This window comes from Rhipicephalus sanguineus, chromosome 8 (assembly GCF_013339695.2).
Source record: "Rhipicephalus sanguineus isolate Rsan-2018 chromosome 8, BIME_Rsan_1.4, whole genome shotgun sequence".
Taxonomy (NCBI): Eukaryota; Metazoa; Arthropoda; class Arachnida; order Ixodida; family Ixodidae; genus Rhipicephalus; species Rhipicephalus sanguineus.
Window position 1 is genome coordinate 76,378,558 of NC_051183.1, and position 18,707 is coordinate 76,397,264.

The 18,707-nt window shown below is 46.4% G+C and overlaps 1 protein-coding gene across 3 annotated transcripts in view; it reads left to right on the top strand.

Moving 5' to 3' along the window:
• The window catches only part of LOC119402112 (excitatory amino acid transporter), a 158,874-nt gene extending 151,325 nt beyond the window's left edge, over positions 1-7,549 (top strand). For all 3 annotated transcript variants that reach the window (XM_049418501.1, XM_049418500.1, XM_049418499.1), the window contains exon 11: positions 2,178-7,549. The gene's annotated coding sequence lies outside the window, so the exon portion shown is untranslated. The remainder of the gene's footprint in view (positions 1-2,177) is intronic.
• Positions 7,550-18,707: the final 11,158 nt, after the last annotated feature.

Consider the following 18,707-nt stretch of genomic DNA (forward strand, 5'->3'; position numbering starts at 1 on the left):
GGTACTTCAGTTGAGCAAGCGACAGTAATTCTTCCTTTATGTGCATTTCGCGTTTTCTTTAATTTAAGTGAGCGTGTAACTTGCGCATTACTGTTCCGAAACACAAGGAGTCAAATGAGTGGTCGGAGAGGATACAAGAAGCGCGGAAATTGGTTGCTTGCAGAACAATACTATTCAACTTCGTACTTTTTTCGCGCGTAAAACGAGGCCCGCGTAACGTGACATCGAGGCCCGCGTAACGTAATGTAACGTGAACATCAATTGACTACTCGGCCAGTTGCTTTTCGGAGAAGGCGTCCAGGTGATTCAATCAACAGTCTCTTTCTTTTCGTAAGTTGTTTCACCGAGGCCCGTCTATTTACCCGACTGAGGACCTGATTTAGATGGCATCAGTACATTTGGTGTTCTATGCGCTCCAGCCGAACTTGTGGTCTGCTTTATTGCCAAGAGGCGGAAGCGCAGTCGATGGTTGTATTGATGATGTCCAAGAGGTGTAGTCTAGAAGTACACGTTGCGGCTAGTCGGTTCAGTATGTCTAAGTACAAGCCACGAAGTATGGCCGTTTCTTGCGCGAGGAAATACCGAAGGAAGGGGTCCAGGGAGCCCCTGGCCCTTCCTTCGTTATTTCCTCGCGCAAGAAACAGCCATACTTCGTGCTTGTACTTGTCCAAGAGTGCAGCGTGCAAACACCGGGAGGGCAATTTCTCTTGCAGTGGATGTCAGATGAGGCGAAAGATGATGTCAAGATGCAGAGCGTGCAAGCACGGGAGCGCAGTTGTCCGGTAGTAGATATCAGATAGGCTGATCATGATGTTCGGAGGGTAGCGCGTGCAAACACTGGGAGGGCAAGGAGGGCAATTTGTCCCGCAGTTGATATTAAATAGATGATGATGATGATGATGCATATGCCAGAGGCGAGAATCGGAAAAAGTAAACGCCATGTCGGCGTCCCTTACGTTGCTTCATGACGAGCCAGTTCAACCAGCTAGTGCAAATTTCCTTCTAAGCTTCATGATCAGTATTCCCATTATGCAGATTTCACAAATGGGCATATCCCTCAGTGCCGACGAAACATCCCTGGGTCCCCACGAAATTTTCCGCTGCCAAAGCACCACACTAAAGTTCTTCATCAATCCTATCGAATGAATCGTGTGTGAACGCTTTATTCATTAAGATTCAATTACAGGAATTGCATATGTGGCAGATTGATAGGCGTGTTCAAACTCGTGCGAATGTTGCTTTTAAATCAAGGAAAGAAATATGCTGACATGGATTCCAAATGCCTACGTGCGCAAATGCATACGCAGAGCATGCTCACCACCTCACACTCTTTGTTTTCTCGCTCGCAGGGACCCGTATTCGCACGTCCATCAATGTCCTCGGCGACGCCTTTGGCGCGGGGATCGTGTATCACCTGTCCAAGGGGGAGCTGGACAAGATAGACGCCGAACACGCCCGGCTCGAGCTCGAGATGGGCGAGGCCGGCCGCAAGGGCTCCTACATGCGGCGACCCAGCGGCATCGCGGCTCCGGGATCCTCGGCGCCGCCGGACTACGGGGCGAATCCCGGAGGACAGAACTTCGTCAGCGGCGAAGGAAACAGCGAAACGCAGATCTAAGAAGCGGCCTAGAAGAGGCTGCGGCCGCGAAAATGGCGGAACGGCCCATGTTCGAGTTCAGGCCAACTTACACGCCTTCCTGTTCCCTCCTGGGCGCCCCGATAGAAGCCGCCGTGACGTCACCCGAGGAGTGCGCACGGTGGCAACTTACAGCTTTGAGAAAAATGTCTGCCTCCTCTACACGCGAGCTTTCTTTCCGCAACACTAATCGTCGTAATGGAGTATTTTGCCGCAGCGCTACCGTTCCAATGCTTACCAGAACCACACTGCTCACGCGGAAACGGCAGCGGGCGGTATCGGTGACCATGAAACGGTAACGCTACGCTGAAATAGCCTCATTTCTGCACGTGCTCCCCGTCAAGACCCTGTGCAAGCGAACGTCGCTTTCTTGTAGATAAATGCGCCCGCGTGTAAACGCTAGCGGCCGTCAAAAGGGATTCACGCAGATCCATACACAGGGTTGAGCTCATGCACGTTAATTATGACTAAGCTGTGCAAAGAAAGCTCGCCTCTATGAGGGTGCAACTTTCGGGAGTGCTTTACGCAGTCTTGGTCGGAGGACTCCGAAAGAAAAGTCTGCCTGACGTGCAGAAGCGCTCTGAGAACTTGAGTTCTTGCTGCACACGGCCTTCTTCGAGTGTTGAGCCTGCGCCGTTGAGGTGAAAGCCCGTGGACAATATGAAGATCGCCACTCGTTGTGATTCTCCGTCGAACGGAGCCCGAAGTGACTGGCAGAAGTTTTGAAGGTGTTGGAAAAATTTACAACAAATAGAGCCTCACCCGTAACACTCAATTGAAGACAGGAAAAGTAGTGGTTAAAGGCGTGCTGCTCACCTCATGGCAAATCGTGTGTTGAGACTAAAACTAAAGCACGATGATGCTGCGAAATTTTCATTTATACATTCTAAGACATTTTATCGATTCTTGGTCAACGTCGTTTCAGTTTTCTCTTTTTTTTACTACGCTGGGCTTTGGAATGTAGGAAATTGCGAGCTAGACGCTAGCCATTTACTATGTTCATTGTATACACAGTCGGGTGTCGGTTGAGATGTTATGACTGCTGGAGCAAGAGCTGAATTCAGTGGTCGCGTGGAGGCTTCAATACAAGGTACTCGTGTCATCCACTAAGCCCCAGGAGAAAGTGAACACATGAGATGGTGACATATCTTTCTTCAGCTTCAAAACGATATGAAAGTCACCATATAAGTGGCTTTAGGCAGTCACAAGTGAAGTTGCGCATTGATGTAAGCAAGAAACTCTCTCAGTTTGTTTTCTAGTTCACAAAAAAAGTCGGCATGCGAGAAGGTTCAACACTGAACGCCTAGCTGTAACAAGCCTCTTGTCACTTCGGGCTTCATCTTCTACGGAGAGCACGCGAGCAGATCTGCGCTGACAATGCGTCATCGTGACGTCAGCCCTTTCATTATTGCTGTCTCTCTTCGTGTCACCCTTTTTTCTTCCCCTTCTTTTGTACGTACGTATTCGTTCCGCACTTACCGATCCGACAAACACCTCGTGCTGTACCATTCGCCAAGATTCTATCGCATATATGTTGGAAGCCGTTAAGCTTCATCGTAAGCGTATCATCATGGATTTCATCGCTAGAACCGAACCAAGCAGCTTACCTTATCAAGGCCTTTCCTCCGACGGACATTTTCCTACCGTCTACGGCTGCTGCACGACAGCCGCTGCCCATCACAGCAGCGGCTCTTGAGCAGTTAACGCCACCATCAGAAGATAGATATCACTGTATTCGACTTGTATCGGCACTTGTCGGCGGTTTTTTCATCAAGCTTCCACCATCATTTCGTTAAGAACTATCTCCATCCTTTTGACCAGCGCTTCAGCTTCAGCACACACTGCTGTCGATATGAACATGTCGTGTCCATCTAATCGCCATCTCAATCGGAAGAGCATGTTAAACCTAACTTCGTACTCACATTGCATGCCTCGTCCCATACGTCAACACTTTTCAGTCCCATACGCATACGAGCTTTGACTGAACCACCCAGCCGCTACATCATTCTTGAGAGTAGCGTGTCAAGCGAGCTTTATGGAATGACGCCACCGCATCAATGTTGCACACCAAACGCGATTAGCAGAGATCAAGCATAGGACACTTTGCAATGATGTATCATTCTCGCAGCATGGAAAACACCATTTGGAAGGCGCACATTAGGTGCTGTACAGCTAGTCGCTGTACGGGTCCTTTTTAAAGCGTTCGCGCGATCAGATGTACACGTCTTGAGTTCAAGAAAGCGCACGTCCACGCGAGACCTTGCAAGCCCGGTGAAACGGTGCGTGGATGTGCGTTGTATATATTTCGTTTTCTCTCGTAGCTTGAAACCCGGTGTGCTAGCCTAGGGCCTCCTCCTTTCGGAGTTCCTCAAAATAAAGAAGATCCCGGAGAATCCGAGCGTCCCAAGCGGTGGCAGGCGAACCAGGGCCGTACCCCGAGGAAGCACGAACCGTCTGTGGGCTAGAAACGGCCGCACTTGACAAATCGAGATCGCAGCGCTACTTATAGAACACCTTGGGGCGCGGTGTGGGGGAGTCGCGAGGTCGCAGCCGCGAATCCAATCGCCGGCAGCGATAGAGAGGCGTGATGGCCGCAGTTTGAGCGTTTCCACAAACGCACTAAGCCTGACTGTAGATTTGCGCAAATCATCTCTACATTCTCTCTGTCATTGGCCTTTAATCGTTTCTTGTGCACTGCAACATGAAAACTAGATTGGAGACCTATTCTAAGATGCCCATGGTAAATTTTTATCCTCGCGATATTTTTTTCTCTAAGGTACCCGGGCTTTGGTTCCAGGGCCGTGTGCTGCTAGTGGGATTATTTACGCTACGTCATTCTCGGCGGAGCTTACAAGCGACAAAAAAAACACGCAAGCATGCTTCGATCCCCAAAGTTAATTTTCACTGATAACATCTGCGATATCATCTAGGCTGCATTGTCACACAAGCGAAATTCGCTTTCATAACTGAGTTGTATTGCACCAGTAGTTAAATGACTTGCCGGGCACCTGGCTGCTGAAGTTTAATGCATAAGACATGAAATTATTTCGCTTGAACTAAGGCGACGTCTCTTGAGAAGTTGTCTTTTCGTATTTCACATTGCCGTTCTCTTGTAAGCACAAAATTAGGGCATACGACTTAAGTGCAAATACATTCCTCAAGTATTCGAGAACTACTGCAGCCCTGAGGTCCTACCCGGCGTACCGGAAGCCAACGGCTTGCGAGCTCGCAAATGATGCACCTTCCGCCCCTTTGTTCTTTGCATCCGGTACTTTTCTGTCGTGGCTCACTCCAGTAACGTGGAGAAAGAAGGCTGTGGCGAGCTCAGCGACCGAGCGACCCCGCCTAGTAACTTCCTGGCCAACTTCCAAACACAAGATACGGCGGCTCGTCCTCCACGTACGGACGAGTTTGTTTTCATCAGATGACCTTCAAAACAACATTTTCAGCTTGAACGAGCCGTGGCGTACAAGGTCATATCTCGAGGTTCTGTTATATGTTATGTGATTACCTCTATATTCCATTCCCTTTCGTTTCGTTTTTCAAGGCCGACTTACGTGACACCCTCTGGAAGATATCGGTGTGGTTACGTAGGGTACAAGCGTTCCGAGTTTTGAGTAATAGGCACGCATGCGTCATACCATAGATCACCCGTCAAGCTACATCTAAGTAACTATTCTGCTTGGCAGTGATTGTGGACCTTTAAATACCAAACTTGTGCGTTTCAATGCTATCCTTTCTGAATGACACTAAAGGGCGCGCAAGGCAAGTGCGGTCACATGCCGAAGCAAGCACTCGTCATTAAGGATCACTACAAAATGTTCTAGGGGCTTCTTGAAGAACAATGCGACTTGTCGGAAATCACTGTGATTACGTTTTGCTGTGTTCTCTTTTCTCTACGCTTCCTAACAAAAGATATGCAGCTCTCGCATCAAAATTCATACCGGTATAGGTTGGAGAAGATGAACGCATGTTAAGCGATGGGCGCTTGAGGAACTTGACTGTAGTTCCACAGTTTAGCTGCGGAACAAGATGCCAGTGTGCTCCAAGTGTCTTGTAAGGTCACCTGCGTGGCCCTTCGAAAAAAACTTCGTTTTAGTGCATTGACAAGAATAAGTGTTTGTTCATTTCTACACGGAACCCTAGACATTTGCCTTCATGCGTGTCTAGAGCAAGCAACAACTGATGACGCAACTTTTCAGGAGGCACATCAAGAGCTGCAAAACTTGCAATCTTGCACCCTCTGACGTGGCTCCATCATTGCTGCTTGTTTTTTATTTTGTCCCTCGTGCAATAGCTTCGTGAATTTCTCTGGACTGTTTGTGTTACATTGTTAGGTATTCGTTATTACATGCCCTCTTCGTTCATTCGTTACTGCCAGCAGGATGGACGTGAAATATCCCCTTTCTTTGTGTACGCTGCTAGGTGATCTTTGCGAACCACTTTAATTAAACTATTCAAAAAAAGGGGCGAACTTCGTGCCGCGAAGAGAACATTTACGGAAGGAAGGGTGTTCAGCTGGGATCGCTGACACATTTGAACTTAGGGTTAACTACACTTGGACGGGAAAAAAGGAGGTAGCAGAAACCTGATAATTTTCACTCGCGTTGGCCACCTTTCTTGTCCAGTCCTCGCGCAGTTCACCCGAAGTTCTAGCTTCAAGGGTAATTGCGCAACTTCAGTGAGTCTTTTGCTTTGCTCATTTTTTAACAAAAAAGCTATTTCAGAAAAAAGACGTCCGCTGTCACGAAAGTGTTTGGTGGTTATGATTCTCCCCTCAGACGACCCTTTACGCCAATCTGTTATCGCTTCAAAGTTGTAGCCTTGCTTCGACATGAAATTCATGACTCCATCTTCACATAGTATAAACTCATCATCACTCATTGGATGTGCTGCCTTTAGCCCCATGTGTTAATTCCCTTCGACCCATGTTTTTCTTTTCAATACCAGTGTGCAGTCGATGCACATGGTGGTGTTTCCGTAACCGGTGCGTCTTACAAGATTGTACTTGAACGCTTGTATGGATGAGGTGCTCTCGTCAGTGTGTTAGCAGTCATGTTTTATTGCTTCGAACCACTGCATGTTCTGTAGTGTAAAATTGCGTTTTATAAGTGCTGTAGACTTCGCGTGTACTAATGCAATTTAATGAGTAAGAAATTTTATTAGAGTCTATGACATTGACATTTCCTTTTTTTGCGCGGTCAATGGCATGGTAATTCGAACAGCTTACACTTCAAGATCAATGCGATCTTTTGCATAACATATTTTCCGAAGAATAGAAAGACATTGATATTGAAAGATATTGAGCTCCGCAACCTTTTCTAATGAACACTAACACAGAAATATCTAATGAATGAAACGCCTTAGCAAGCTGCCGTTAATGATCATTACTTGTAGAAAACATTATACGCCACACCACCGCGTCATCTAGTTAGTGTTACCCGCATGTACACAAATATGTCATAATATTTCTGCCATCTTTACGGTGTGGCTTAATTTTATCTTAACATATTTCTACTTTGTACTATAGTTCGCGAGGAACACTAGACAAAGCTACAGGTGACGCATGAACCCTCAGGTTTACACAAAAATAAAAACTATTTTCGCAGAATTTACAAAAGTTTTATAATTCGTTTTTACATTTTAACATGTCACTTAACGTTATGCATAGGTAATGATCAACAACTGCTTTCTTGCAGGACATGAACCATCTTTTTTTTTCTGTCTCGACAACTGCCTTAAATGTGTGGTTATCAAAGTACCGCGTTTTATCGCAGATGATCATCCGCTTCGGTTTTCTTGTGTTCTTTTGTGTTTATTTCGTGGCATAGTTTTAGCAACATGATTCTGTACACAACGGAAAAATTAAAACCATTCATTGAATTAAACAATAAAATGCTGTTTGTTTTGTTCCTTCTGTTTCTTTTAGTTTCCTTCCTCAGTGGACATCGCTTCTGTTCACAACTACACGGTAATGTACACCTAAATTTGTAGCATCCATGTTTCACGACATGGATCAATTAAAATAACTTTACAGCAGCTCTAATGTAGAGAACCTTGAATCGGCGTGGTTTTGCTCCTGTTATGATGACCTGCAAATGAACCAGACCACCTTGGATAAAAATCTATAAAGACTTGTTTAGAACGTAGTAAACACTGCTTGCCCGCACGAAACCTTCGCTTGTGTATATTCCAGCACATTTTCGGCAGTTATCAGTCAAGGTGAGAAGAAATAGTCAGTTCATAAAAGAATAACGTTAATTTCATCTCGCTGTGCTGATTTCCTGTAGTGTCATTGGCGTTCTCCGTCTGCAGCCCATTCTAGGATTCTACTTAACAAATGGTTTCTGATTAGGAGGAGAGAATGGGCACTTGAAGGAATCGAAGTGCTCATTGATGTTTTTTTTAATTATTTGATCATCGACGAGAGCTGTGGGCTAGTTTGTCAATAGAACCACAGTAGAGGGCGAACCGTAGCATCGGGAAGTAGCCAGTTCCCGTCAAAACACACCTGCACGTATTTCGACGCGACCGTGCTGTTTTAAGAACGCGTACTGTAACGCATATTCCTGGCGGGTTTCTCTGAAAAGCCCAGGATGACCAACAAACACACCCCGAGATTCCATCCGTCGTTGTTGACATATCGCAGCGGTAGAAGCAAGGAGAATCAGGTGGTTGTACACTTGAGGGGGGGTACTGTATTATTGTACAGCCAGCAGTATACAGATTCTCTTCTTCGTTTTTGTCCTTGGTAAGTGTGTAGAATAGATGTAGTGTATTAGACGTTCCTCACTTGAATCCAAGGCCTTGAGCTTTGACTGCTCGCGTAGCATCGCTGGTGCGTCCTGGAATACAACCTTCTGCGCATAAGCCGGGCTTCGCCCCTGGGCCAAGCAAACTGCATAGTGAGGAACAACGTCTGTCTCCCGATTGGACGGTGGAAAGAGGAGGAAAAGACGGTGACAACGTGTCAACAGTTCCGGTGTCAGGCAATGACTGAATGAATCGTTTCCACCAGTGCTTTGCAGCAAGCTCTGCCGGCGTACCTGCCCTGTCATTGGACATTAGTATTGTGTATTCCACTATAACCTTAAGGACAAAGTCAGAAACAAGGACAGTCCTTTACAGTGTATTCTACAGCTAGAATATCGAAATTTTGTAAGATTACCGCAACTGTTTCGTAGTGCAATCATCACGTAGACGCTTAGACAATAAGTCGCGTGGACACTATGGCATATTTAAGGGGCTTCTTGCTGTTGGAGAGAACTGACTTTAGCGTCTGACGAAGTGAATTTCATCATTCCTTTGGGCACTTTCAGACGATGCCGTCTCAAGATGAACTCTGCACTTGCTACGTCGTCACGTGAACTGTATCATGTAGTATTGCGTCCTTCTTGATTGTTGGGACCATGGTGGCAGCCTGTATATCCCGGCTTTCTCGTGACACTAAGGGTTAGAGTGATAGACGGAACGTAAGGTGTAATGAATAAGTTCTGTTGTAATGCCGTGTTTTCCTCTGTGTGCGCTTAGTTATCCCAAAAGAGCTGGTGAACTGTTTGCGTGATCAACACAATGCGAAGCTAAGCGCGTGGTACACAAGACAACAAATTTTCCCTAGTGCAGAAGTCCCAAAGCAGACACAGTGGTTTTCCGCTTTAAGGCACCCACTGGAAATTGAAAATTTTGGAAGCTCTATTATATTCTGCGGAAATTTTACGCACCATTTCTTCGAAGACTCCTTCATTTCTATTGAACATATCGGCGTTTCCTGGAATTTACAGAAATTTGACTCCGACCAACTTGTAAAAGCGTACTTATAATAAAGAAACAGGTCAAGTTTAATCCTAAATGACAACTCAGCCCACCTAATAGTGAAAGAGACGGGCTATTATCCCAATATGTGAACATCTTTCGCATAATTGGCACAGTGGGGAAGTTCTGTTGCTGCCGAAATTTTCCTACTGCTCTGAGTGACAAGAGGTAAATGTTTTTGCCTCGTCTTGGCCCTGAGGCGGCTTGCTGGCGCTAGCTTAAACAAAGAAGGTTGGTTTTCAGGACAGAAGAGAAGCGACGGAGGCTGTTGCAGCACGTGTCCGCGAGCTGCGGAACGCTCCAAGAAAAACACACATACAAACACTCAAACTAAACAAACCTCTTGTCTTTCAAAGTCAACGTGCGTGCCGTGGATGTGTAAAGAGTTTTTGGTGTACCGCCGCCTAAATATGAAAAAAAGCGGCAAAAAAGCTGTCTTGCGCTTTGGCTAGAGCCCTTTCTAGAAGCGAAAGCGCGCTGCCTTGAAATCAGTCTTTCGAAGTTGGTATATAAATATATATATGTATACATACACACATAGCGTACTCTATACATGCCTATATTATACTGATATTACAATGTCTAACTTGCTTGGCGTATCACCGAGTGTTTCTGCATGTACCCGGCACCTGTTATTTGAACCCGATGTGCTAAGTAGACGGCACAGCATGTACAGCTCACCGAACACAAAAAGGCTCTTCTCTTCATGTTTGTTATTAAGTGCGATGAATAGTGGATATTTCATCAGAGTTCACACGTTCTCCACATGAGACACATATGCGTAATAGACCTTTGTTCGCTATTCCAGGTAAGGCAAAGGTGTTTTGGTACAATTCACTGCCTCTGTCAGCGTATCAGTTTCTTTCTGAAAGCAGGGGCGGCGCCAGGAGGAGGGATGGGGAGCCAGCCGCCCTTCCCCTACCCCGACCCCCAAACTCCCCCCAAAATACCACCTGCCCTCATTACCACCTCAAGAGTAGACATGGCCAAAACACAATGCACACGTCCCCCTCCCTACCTCCCCTCCCCCAAAGGAACTCACTTATGGATGTCGCCCAAGACAACAGGATAACATGCTGGCGCCGCCCCTGTAAGAAAGGATTTTATCGGAAAGTTGACCAGATTAAAAAGATATTATACGAGAACTCAAGGCATATTGCAGCCACGTATTGCCTTTTACCACAGTTATCTCAAAGGTTCCATATCACAATGAAATTCCAGCATAACATATCATACCGATGTCATTACTAGCAGTGACGATGTGGTCGTAATGCAACCAATGTCAACTGTCATCGTTTTTATCGTTATGACGACGTCGTTAGTGCTCCAAGATGTTTCGCATAAGTGTCAAGGATACTGTGCGTTATTATAACACCTTGTGTACAATAAATAGTGTAAAATATTTGTTCGCTCTACGCTCGGAGACTTTTTTGAATCTCGTGCATGAAAACACGCGTAAACTGCCTGTCGAGCCATCAAGCTGAAATGAAATCCAAACCTGGGCAATCAAGAGCAACCAGACCTTCTCACCATGCTCCCCGCGGTGGCCATTCTTGTGAAATTAACATTAGTGACGTTGCAAAACTAGTGTCACCACGTCGTGCACTGAAGAAAATATTGCTCGTAACTCCCTTTTGGCGGACCGATTGACTGGCGCCTCGTGAAACTCTTCTAAACGGGAGTTTTCGTACACATTCTGAACAAGTAAGGATTAAGCGTACTCCATTCAATAGTCGCGAAAACTCCCCCTAATTGGAGTTGAACGAGGTGTTATGCAATCACTCCCTCAAAAAGGAGTGTAACGACCGTTCCGCTGTTTTTGTGGAATGTAGTGACGGCAACAACAAAATAATTGAGCATGCGCTGTGTCTCACTGGTTATATTTGTTCTTGTCCTTGTCTGTACGAACCACGTGACCAATCACCCAATAAATGAGTTCATATTTCTAAAGGACACAGCTGTTTGTCTATCGATTCTCTGCGGTGTTAAGAGTCACGCGGACCGGGCACAGCTAATGCAGTGGTTGGCGTATAACGACTCATAAGACAGGTCCAGCAAGATAGAAGCAACTGTGCTGCTGAGTTCGCAGTTGCATACAATAGTCCATGAGCCGGTATAATTCTTTGATTTACAAGTACTACTTTAATGACGAATGCCTGCCCTAACAATTCAGCAGGGGACGTTTTATCTTCAATATACAAAAAGGCAACATTGCATTTATATACCTGAGCCATATTTTTCTTTAACTGTAGGACGCAGCTGCTTATTGAGTTATTCCATAACACCTGCAGGTGGTGTGTTTGATGTCTTCGCCTGTATCTTGTATCTTTTTCATCTTTTTTTGATCCTCCTCTTAAGCAACTTCCGTTGACGTTCCTTGAGCTAATGTTAAATGCGGATTTATATGAACTGCCTTAGCTTCCTACGTTGCTGCCACTCGACAATGTGTACCCCGTTTTCATTTTAAGACACGAACATATCAACAAAGCATAAGATCAAGGTAACTACGAGGCTGCTACAACACTCCGCAATCACCCACTACGCTAGCTAAAAGTTGAATTAACACTCACCAGTCGATGCTGCACAGCAGGTTGATCTATCACGAACTCGTCAATCCATTGTATCCACAAACAATGCAACACAGGGCTCAAGCTAAAACATGGTCTAAGCGGAGCGACTGCCCTCTTCTACATGAGTAGAAGGGTGCAGTCGAGTCAACCCCCCATATTCGCAAGAATCTCGCACGCTATAAAACCCGCCTTTTACACTTTCCTGTGCTGCCCTCTACAGTTTTGGCAGGGTTTTGGTAGGGGCCGGGACAACCGGTATTGCCAGAACGAAAACTCCGAGATGAAGATATGTTTCCCAGCTTTTCCGCTAGGGGAAGGGCGCATGCGCCATGGCATCGTGAAAAAGGCGGATTATTCATAAGAGAGAACTTTAGGCTACATCTTGCTGGTCACACTGTCAGGGACAGCAAATAGACAATGAACAAGAGAACATACGAACGAAACTACTTGTGCATTCGGCACCGCATAAAATTATTTCTGCTCATGGCACATAAGTAGATGCTCACTTTGAGAGCACTTGTCGCTGATTTCGGAACCTACTATTGCTACTTTAGTTCATATATACTCTAATGGCACGCCGTAAGTGGGAGTCACATGGCGACATGGCGACTGGCACATCAGCTCGGGGCTGATGTGTCAAACGAGTAACGAATCCACTACGACATGGTGTCAGGCGTGGTGCACGTCTCCAGAGCGATGGTTAATTTTGTGCGAGTGGCGCCTCTCGCATGTCGTAACTCCTCGACATGTGCGCAGAAAACACGTACTCGTCACCTACATCCCGTCGGCTGGTACGATGCGTTTATGCCGGCGCACTCGCATGATCCAGGGAGCGACCTAACATTTATGGCTGCCATTGTGGACACTTTCGGATTCCGCCGTCTTGTCAGTTCTGGTTAGCCCGGAGGGCTGCTAAGGCCTTTTTGATAAGCTTAAAATGTCGTCATTACGGAACTCGACAATATGGTGGAATTCGACAGCGTCCCAAATAGTATGCAAGCGATTCAAACGATGATGATGGGTACGTTGGGTATTGTGCACACAGATGATGGCAATGTTGTCCACCATTAGCGCTCACAGTAATGATTTGTATGGCATGGTAAAACTTATTCACGGATTCAGCGAGGTTGTCGGCCTGGGCTTAACCACGAAGGGTTTGACAGCGGAGGGGGGTAGGCTCTCGGCGATAGTCCGGGCTCGCTGAACAGCCCAGAGTTCGTCTGTGGATTCCGAGCTGATCAAAACAGTTCGCCAGTGTTCTCCAAGGAGATCTGGTTTAATGCTATCCTCTTTGTATAACTGCAGATTACGTGAATAACCCCTTATAATGTGGGCCATGTCAGTCTGGGTGTACCCTCACCACGGACAAGCCGGCGATGGGTGTAAAGGCGGGTGTAACCTGTGTAGGTGTACAGTATTCTGAAAAGTGTGTGTTTGCAAGCGTCATAGGTCTGTGGATTGAGATATATCAAGTTTCTAGTGCGGGTGTGGATAGGTTTGCCTCTGCTTTCTAAGTCATTCACAATTTCTGCGCCTATCATCCTAGTTACCGGCTAATCGAAGCGGGCTAAGCCGTAAGTATATTGGGATGTGTGCATCTAAACTTTGAAAGTGTCCACTGTTCCTTGCTGTCCCTTGACGCGCAATACAGTTTTCTACATTGCCGAAGGACCAGTTACGGGAGCGTTCGCGCTATGTTTTTTTCTGTTGCGCATGAAGCTAAAATCAAACTTGGCATCACCTTGTCGAGAAAGAAGGAAGCGACGTTGGCATGGGATGCCGGAAAACGGAAGTCGCCGTCACAACGTCGGGGGCACTTCCTGGCCTACTTGATTCGTCGACGGCGCCCGTATTTCAAACGTAAACAAGTACAATGGCTGAAACCCTATCGAACTTCTTATGAGATTCCGTGGGCTGTCATCATTAACCGTATAGTATCCTCCCACTAATTATCCACATTCCGGCGCATCCATCGATGAGTTAACTAAACGTATGTTCTTGTAGCCTCTGTCGTGTGCGAAAATAGGTATTCGCCTCATGAATTCACATATTCACATACACGCAGTGGATTATGCATACACGGAGAAACTAATAGCACTGAATATTTTAGAAAGCAGAGAGTTGTAAACCAATCGCACAAAAAAACTATCGACATAGAACATACTTAATGGCCTGTATAAAAGGCATTACCGTACAGTTGTAGTCATATAAGGACACAAAACAAAATCACCAGTCATGTGCCTTCCCTTCCACCCGCTAAAATGTGTGCTATTTGCTATTTGTGCGTAAAGTACGTAACAACTATGCAAGCAAGGCACACTGCTAATAAAAATTTTAATGCGGAGCTCCCCATGAGAAGCTTGCTAGCGTCAGCTCACGTGGTCTTGAAATGCATCCGCTCGTCTTTTACGGCAAGTGAAAGTTTAGGAGGTGAACAGGGGAAGCGAGAAATGCTTCATTACGTTTACAAATGAAAGGCAGTTAAGCGTCTGTCTTGTTGTAAAAGAAAAATTTGCCTATATATTTGAAAGCAGGCCATTAGGAATACTGGTAGCCAAGATAGTTCTCTTCCTTTCATTCTTTCTTTTCTTCTTTGTTTCTTTCTTTCTTCTTAGCGGCTATGGCTTCGTGCTGCTAAGCACGATGGTACGGGTTAGATTCCAGGCCAGTGCGGCTGGAGTACGATGGGGCAAAATACAAAACCACCCATGTGGTTTTGCATTTTTGCACCTAAGGTTCCATGACGAACCTTTCAGTGTTCGTCATGGAACCTTATGTGGTAAGAACTCGGAGCCAGCGTACCCGAACTTCTTCAGGCGTAATAACCATATATAAGTCTCGCTAGGTGAAACTCTAGAACTTTAAATTTTTCAATCCAGTGACGCCCAGATCCCGAACTCGTGTTTACGCAATAGCCCCACAGGACCAATCTTCATTCATCGTATTTTGCAAAAAAAAGAACTCTACACTGACACCCAAGCAGTCATGCCGCTATCGCCTTCTTAGCAAATGCCTTGCACGCGCGCAGCTGTCTTGCATATCAAGACACGTGCTAGACGTGCATTCGCATTCCGGGGTCGGGCCCTATCGCTACAGAATCGCTTCGCGTGGGAGAGACCTCGAAGGGGGTCGCCGCTACGAAACCGCTGAATGTGGTGTACAAACCAACCCCTCTGGGAGAGACATACTTCGCTCTTGCCTCGTTAATCATTCTTGCGGTCAGCACGCTGGCGCGCGATCGTGTTCTAAATTAGCGCAGGCTCCCAAGGACACGCGTGCGGAACGTCTTGGAGTACATAGCGTATCTGGGACGGCTTGTCTGGGCTCTCTCACGGAAGCTCATTTGGCACCGGCAGTCGCTTGGGGTGGCTGGTTCGCTACATGCATAACAAGCTTATGCTGAGAAACTTGACCTAAACTAAATGCGCGAGATCTTCGCGAGCTTTCTTTTTTCTTTTTTTATTATGGAGAACACGTATGGCCTACTGAAAATGTTGTGACACATCGCCGTATGTAGATGAAGCGTTTGCATTGAAAGCCGCAGTCTTGAACAGTGCGGTTGCCCATTGAGATACATACCATACGTTGGAATTTCTCCTATATCTCCAGATGCTCTTCGGACCAGCTGCACTGGTACCATTTGCTGTAAACAGGATTCTAGGACTACGGACATGTGCGTCGAGGGCGCAGAAGTAAATGAAAACGCCACCGAAATACCTAAAGACAGCAGATCTGTGCGACCGCCTGCAGACTAAATGTGCTCCCTCAAGTTTGCTTGTGATTCTGTCCATCCCTCTCTTTTCTCCTCTCTCCCTCTCTTTTCTCACCTTTATCCCCTCCTCCCAGCGCAGGGTAGCAAACCGGACGTGCCTCTGGCTGACCTCCCTGCCTTTCTTTGCTTCTCTCTGCCTCTCCTATATCAAACATTGCGAGGGGTGTGTGGCGCACTTGCAAGACCATCAACGTGCAGCATTTTGATTTGAAGGAATTATGACATCGCTGGTTCTCAGAGTGAGGGCTTCGGTGAAAGAAGGGGGCCACGTACTCGAGGTCCTCGATTGGTCCAGTCCCTCAGGGGGCCGAAAAGCGGTCTAGTTCAATCCAGCTAACGTTACTTATTAATGCAAGCTAAGCATAGAAAGCTTTCAAAAGTGATAACCAAGTGGTGCGAGGGTGCCACTTCTGGAAAGCATGGTGGCGATGGTAGCGGACGAGGATGATCACGAGGTAGGTTATCTTAGATAACCACCAATCGTGCTTGCCACCGTTGCTGTGACTGGAAGTTGTGCCTCGAGGCCGACTCAGATTTTCCGAATCAAATAGATCACAAAGGCACAAATGCTGCGCATACTATACAAACACTCAAGCTACTTGAATTCAACTCGTTCCATTTAAAAGCAGAAAGCAGAATTATAAAGACTCTTGGACTGTACTTTTCATTAGGACGCCAAACTGCTTAAAATAATTGCTGAAAACTTCCCACATAAATAAAACTGACGCATACGTATATTTCATAAATCAGTACTAGAAATAGATATCTTAGTTCTGTAAACCGCTTGTTTCAAACTAAAACCGTGAAACGTGTTATGCGAGTTCAGAACTTGCGTGACTTGCCAGTGTTTACAGAGCTTTTATATTTCAATGTCGTCAATAACATTTAATCTTAGCCACCTTAGAACTATTTAGTGCAAGTTACAAAGAATTGTGTGTGTGTTTTTTTGTTTGTTTTTTTGCGCGTTAGCGAGCTTGTGGAAGTTTCTTACTCTTCGGTTTTCGGATAATGCTGCTCCATATTAGTTCCCACATTTCGCATATTTGAAGTGTTTCTTTTAGATTAAATGACCTGATCAATTTCGATGCATGTCATACGCACCAAAGACGTTTTTTTGTTGTCATGCATTCAGATGAGAGCTGGTGAGATGACGAGCTTCCTCTTAAAGGGCCGCTAAACAACCTCTGATAAGAAAAAGTGCGTTATTTTTTTTCTGGTGTTTAACGTCCCAAAACCACGATATGATTATGAGGGACGCCGTAGAGAAGGGCTCCGGAAATTTCGACCACCTGGGGCTCTGTAACGTGCGCCTAAATCTAGGTACACGGGCCTCAAGCATTTTCGCCTCCATCGAAAATGCAGCCGCCGCGGCCGGGATTCGATCCCGCGACCTTCGTGTCAGTAGTCGAGCGCAATAACCACGACACCACCGTGGCGGGGCAACGAGTGCGTTATTCTGTCCTGGCGTTATCCCGTCTTTCCGGCCCAATTCGTGACGCCAGAAATCTGTTCACGTGACGTCACGAGGAAACAAGCTCTCGATTAGTTCATATACGAGGGCTATCATTTGTGAATTGTCTCTTACCCAGCTATGCCATGCAGCCTCACGCCCGTTCTGCCCTTTTTCGCATGAGTATCATGCGCTATCAGCTGATTTCACTTTGTTTTGCGCGTTTTCGTCTGCGCAAGTGGAGATAACACCGTGTAGCCGAAAAGCGCGAAATCCTGATAGGCTCAACGATTAGTGCTGACATTGCCAACCTGTTTTATGAGTAAATAAGTGCCGAGGAGGCAATAGCAGCCTTTAGGAAGGGTAGTGAAGGCGGAAAACAAAAGAAAGCACTCTCTCGTCTTTGAACTCAAAGTGGCTTAGTGGCCCTTTACGTGTTGATTTGCTTTGTTGGCCTTCACAGCATCTATCCGCCATTCCGTCTCCCGGTATAGTTACTCTGCCTGTCCCATTCTTCAGTGCTTGATGCGCGGGTTATGAAAACAGTAACTTCGGAACAGCTACATTGCCTTCTCGAAAAGCGCTCAGACAATGAAGTTGAGTATTTGAACTTTGATGCAGTTCCCGGTGCATTGCCGTGACGTCATCGGTGCTTAGAACATTTGATCGAGCTTAGTTAAAGCTTTTGTTGGGAACAGTTACCTGCCTTGCATTATTCCAAAGGTGTCAAAGCCTTAACTTGGGAACCCGTCACGGTGCCTTAGTGGCTACTGAGACGCGCTGCTCAGACCGGGGTCGTGAGTTCGATTTAGAGCTCGCAAAAAAAGCGGCGTAGTAGACCGAGCACTCTGCTCGTGTGTGAGTGATCCAGTTACCAAGTGTGTCGTGCAACTGTAACAGCACGATAATAAACCAATCGCCAAAGGTATGGTCACATAGAAAGGTACTAACGTAGCGCATGCTCTACGCAGGGCCAGGTGTCGAAATCCACGTTTGCGTTAATTTCAAGCTCACTCAGGTCAACGTACGTGTCTTTCCTTGGGCCGCAGCGTGAACTCCGTCCATGCAAACAACCTGAAAATGGTGTAAGAACGCTCAAGCTGGGAGGCGAATAATCAAACAACAAAGAAGGAAGAGTGTCAGTGCACTAAAGTTCGCACGATTGCTCTCTGTTCTCGATTCCGAACTGCGCTCGACTCTCAAGTAAAGATGCCTTCCAGGCTGAACAACATCAAGACTGAGGCCTGGCGCCAAAAGAAGTCCCGAGCCTTGCTTAGCATTCCTAGCGTATTCCGGTCCTTTCTTCAGAGTCATCTTCATTCCTATCTCCTTCGCTCGCTTGTGCACTTTTAATTTCCCTTCCGGTTCTTCAAACACCCCCGCCTTTGTGTTCGAGTCTCGCGCAGCGCAAGACTCCTCCTCCCAACATGGCCGACACCGGCCCGAGTAGATGCCTACGAGTGCGCC